Below are 5,026 nucleotides of genomic sequence, written 5' to 3'. Positions count from 1 at the left end.
CACCCCCCGATCCCGGCCCGGGGCATCATCCCCGCTATCTCTCTCCAGCTCGGGGAACAGGTCCCTGGGGGCACCAGGGTGCAGTGGGCACCATGGACAGGTTTTTGGTCATGTTTGCAGTGGGCAAAGAGCGGAAAACACCTGGTTCTTCCCTCCTCCCCAAATGTCTCTTCTCCCCCCGACCTCCAGCTCCCTGGACGGGGGAGGCAGAGGAGGGTGCTCACCCCCGTGGGTGCTGGTGGGTGGTCTCAGCATGAGTGGGCACCCACCAAACCTCATGGGTGCTCAGCACACCAGCATCAAGCAGAACGGTGTCACCAGCACCTGTCACTACCCCGGGGGGACAACCCCACAAGTATTTTTGTAGGTGCCTGCCTTCAGCTGTGATACAGACAGGGACTGTCACTGCCAATCCCTGCAGCCACCAAGGGACTGGGCTCTGGCTGTGCACCCTGTGGTCATCCTGCACTGGGCTGGGAGAGGGGTGGGGACACCTCTGGGTGTCCAGGACACGGACACTCAGATGCCTGGGCTGCCATACGCCACCTTTGCAAGGGTTCCCTGTAACAGACCCACTGCAGCACAGGGCAGCACCCTCACACTTGTTTTAAGAGGAAGAACACTCATCTTAAGCACATTGTGTGATGATCACTGCCCTGCGGGCTGGGAAGGTTCAGCAGGTGGCAGTGACCTTGCACAGCCTCGTGCCGGGTTTGTGTGGCTGTTCATCGGCCTTGGATAGCTACAACATAAAACCCTCCTGGATGTGAGCTGTGCAGCTGTGTGTGTGAGAGCGAAGCACTTGCCAAAACTAAATTCAGCTCCCCAAATCAATAGGAGCTTTCCAAAATTTTGGATGCTCAATCAGGAGCTGCTCTGGATGAGGCTCAAGCCCCTGACAAGGCTGGATGCTGGCTCAGCTCTGCGCTGGGAGCTGGCCAGGGCTGACACATTCAGTGAGCCAACCAGGCTGCCAAGCAGGGAGTGGGGACATCGAGTCACGAACCATGCGTGTAGTGGGGACATCGGGCCACAAACCCTGTGTGTAGACTGCAAAGAGTCTACTGCTAAAAGATCCCTCGAGAATTCTTTGGGGGGGGAGTTGGCATTCTTCCTCCTGCTTCGAGAGAGCAGGCAGGGCAATGCTGCTTGTAGCAGGCAGATAAAGAAAGAACGTGGTCTCCATCCTTTTGAATTTCCCATTTCTCCCTCAGCCTTTGTCTATTCACAGAGCTTTTGAGCCATGGCAGAAATTTTCGAAGAGAAATACGGTTAAAGAGGGGCCTTGGCAGGAAAAGGCTGATGTCGCTTGAGAAATGTGTGCAGATTACTCCAAGCTGTTATTAAAAATAAGTGCTGTGCGTTCCATGATTTTTCTGGTAGTAATTGCACTTCTCCAGGAAAGGTTTCACGTGTCCAGCGGATGGAATTTATTTCCTCCTCATCTGCAAATGAGCCCAGTGCCAGCCCAGCATCCCAATGGCCTGGGGATACTGTGGTGGGGTTTGGGTGCCTGGGGAAGTTAAGACTGCTCGTCCATCTGAAATTCCAAAGGATTTTCAGAAAAACCTTGAGACTGGGTCAGCGTGGGGAGGGGTGGTCCCATGCATTGCCACACCTGCTCCATGCTCCAGCCATCCTTGGTTTCACAGCATCCAGCATCACTCCTGGGTTGTCACTCAATCCCTCCCATGGTGGAGCATCTTTTAAACAACCCCAGCAACTCTGTCTTGGGTTTTGGTTTGACTTTGGGTCTTTTAATGTCTGGTTAAGGACTTTCCACAGTTAAACAGGAGTTAAATAGCAGGGAGGGAAAGCCCTAAACCGAGACACAGCTTGGGACACTCAAAGCATGAGTCAGGGCTCCTTTTCCCAGGACATTGTGATGGCGTGGGAAGGGGACAAGCTGGTGACAGTGGCTCCAGTGAGCCCCAGACCAACAAGCTTCCCCTCCACATGCATATGGATTTGGGTAGGGAGAGCACCAGTGTTCCCGTGGGTCCCATCCCTCCCAAGCACTGGGCTCCGGAGAGGGTGCGAGGCTGGGATGATTCAGCACGTTCGTTTTTCAGAGAATAAAGGAAGTAATTAAACATCAGCTTTCCTCCCGCCTCGCCCCGAGAGGATGAGAGGGAGGAGATGAAAAGCCTTCAGACGGAAGTTATTTGTCCAAGGAGAAAAGTGGCTAATTTCTCTGGTGCTTTGCTTGTCTGCTCGTTAATGAAAACCGCTCGTCAGCAGGAAAAGGGAGCACCCAGCGAGAGGGAGGAACCAGAATCACTCATCCACCAGTGGCTGGGCACGTGGTCTCGGTGGCCTTGGGACATCCTGCCCTGTTGGGATGTCACCTCCACAAAACCCCCTGTGGCACCCAACCACAGGCCTGGGGGCTGTGAATGCAGCTGGGCATTGGGAACCCCCCCTCACCACAGCCCCATGGGTTGGGAACAGACACTCCCATGCTAAACACCATGGAAGGGTTTTCCCAAATTTCCTCCCCCCTCCCCCAACCCCCCGATTTTTTTTGTGCAAAGATTTCAAAATGAATTTGTTGAGGCACTAGCAGGGAGATAGAATCAAAAACAGCTTCGTGCTGAAGCCTCCTGCCTGGTGTGGGCTGATGGATGGTGCTTATCTCAACCAGGCATGGAAATATTTAGTGTTATGAAAATCTCTCCGTGAAAAGAATTTATTTTCATGCTGATAATAAAAGAACCAAAGCTCAGTGCTGCAGGGCGAGGGTGCTGCAGGTCACATCTGAGCTCTGGTTTATAGAGCCCAGGTAGTACCTGCGCTGTCCTCTGGCCCCTGGCTGGGCAGGTAACCCTTGCGCCACTCACAGCGTGACATCTGCACCTTCCCAAGGTTCATGATTTACTGGCAGAGGACATCCAAAGCATTGCTCCCTCTTTGCTGCTCCCTGGGACACAGAGAGGGGTTGAAACGATGGAAGCTCTTCCATTTGGAGGTTTATATAGATATATTTCTAATTGGATTTTGGCATGTCACGGTTATTTTCAAGGCAGCCTGTAATTATTTGAGAGCCTGATCATCTCCTTTCCCTCAGCACAGAGAGTTGGTTTTTTCTTTTTAATATTGTTTCCCCAAGTGAAACTGTGAATTTGCAACTTAATCCAATGAGAGGACACACATGATGTTAACTCTGCAAGGACAGCAGGACGGCAGGATCCACCTCTGCCAGGTTCGTAATCAATGCCCAGCAAGGGTAATAAGCATAAAACCAGCATTTTAATTTTTTTTTTATATATTAAAAACTCTGTCTTTTGAGAAGGTGGTCATGGGTATTTGGTGGATTGGGTAGGTTTTGCTGGTTCTGCAGTAGCTCAGCCCACCCCATGCCGAAACTGCCCCATCTCCAGCTGCAACTCTGCAGCAGTTGAACGCTGCTCTCTGGCTTCTTCTATCCCAACTGAAACCTGATGGAATTCCCACTAATTACAGGGTTTTATTTTTACATGTGTTGTAATTTTTTGGGGCCAAAATAATTTCGTCCAGCTCCATCTGCTCTCCATTAGGGAACTGAAGCTCGAGCACGATGGATCCTGCCATCTTCACCAGGGTTCTCCCCAGGTTGGGCATTGCCATCATCCCAGTGCTGAATTTGTTACTCCAGTGCCCAGAATGGGCACAAATGAAAACCATTATCCAAGCAGAGCTTTCCAGCATCTCACAGCTAATGACCATACACCACCCTGCTTCATCTCAACAGCTTCAAGTTCTTATTCTCTCCAAGCCCGATTTCAGGGCTCCGGGCTGCTTTCAATTGCTACCGAATCCGATTTATTATTTACATTGCAAGGTACAGCCTGGCATGAATTGATTTGCCGTGCTCTGATTGCCACTGCATGCTGCTCTGGGATCTGGAAGCTGGTTGCTCACACAGCCAGGCTGCAAAATCAGAAGTTAGGGAATGCCAGAGTTCAAACTGCATCCCAATGCTCTGTGTTCTGCTCCCACCTTTGGCTGCATCTCTCAGGATGCAGGGAGTGCTGGTCCCAGTGGGGATGGTGGGATGGATTAACTGGTGTCCCCCACGGGTTGTCACCCTGGTGCTGCAGAGATCAGATGGTTGTAATGTCACCCCTTAGTGAAGAAGAGAGGTCTGGGGAATGGAAGGGGGCAAGTGACACTGGTTTTTAGGAAGGAGCCACGATGAAGAGAGCAGAAGGGACAGGGAATAACAGAACTGGGAAGCAAATGGGAGACCTGGTGTTTTGGGGGATTTAGCAGGCCTTCACCTTCATCACCACTTCACCTTTACTTTCATTATCACCTTCACATTCATTTTCACCTTCACCTTCATTTTCACCTTCACCTTCACTCCTTACCCTGCCTATGGTCGGAGCTTGCACTACCTTGGGTGGCAGAAACGAGTGAAAATCCCCCAAACCCGAGCCTGTTGCTCTGGGGCAATGATGACCAGAGGCAGCAGCTTTGCTGATGGCTCAGTTGTTGGAGATAAACCTGGAACAGCAGGCTGGAGGGCAGGACCATGGACATACTGCCCTTGGCACAGGAACCCTACTCACTCAACTCATGCAGCTGCCCAAATCACTGGGCACCTTGGGAAAAGTTGGTCCATCTGCCAGAGCTCTTGACTTTGGACATCACGGGATGAAAAGACAATTTTAAGGAATGCCATTTGGGCAGCATCATTAGCATTCTGCTGGCAAGACACCGTGCCCTTGAGCTCTCTCCTACATGGGGATTCTTCCCAGCAAACCTGCGGCTGATGCCAGCTCTGCTCTCTGGATTGCTGAGGGTGCAAGCCTCGTGCTGAAGACCCCTTAGAAATCTCTGCTAATTGTCACTGAAACCTCCAACGGCTTTGGAGGAGACTCTCAAAGGCACCTCGCTCCCTCCCAGCTGTTGTGGGATCTTGGCACCTGCTGCCGCCGGCTCTGGCAAAACTCCTGCTGCACACCAGAGCTCGGCTTGGGGTGCAGAGGGGAGCAGATGCTCCAGATGAGTACTCAGGGCGCCTCTGTATCGTAGCATGGGACTA

Source organism: Corvus kubaryi, unplaced genomic scaffold (genome assembly GCF_017639235.1).
Source record: "Corvus kubaryi isolate FWS band 111438036 unplaced genomic scaffold, C.kubaryi_AGA036_p1.0 134, whole genome shotgun sequence".
NCBI lineage: Eukaryota > Metazoa > Chordata > Aves > Passeriformes > Corvidae > Corvus > Corvus kubaryi.
Note: the sequence above shows the minus strand (reverse complement) of the source record.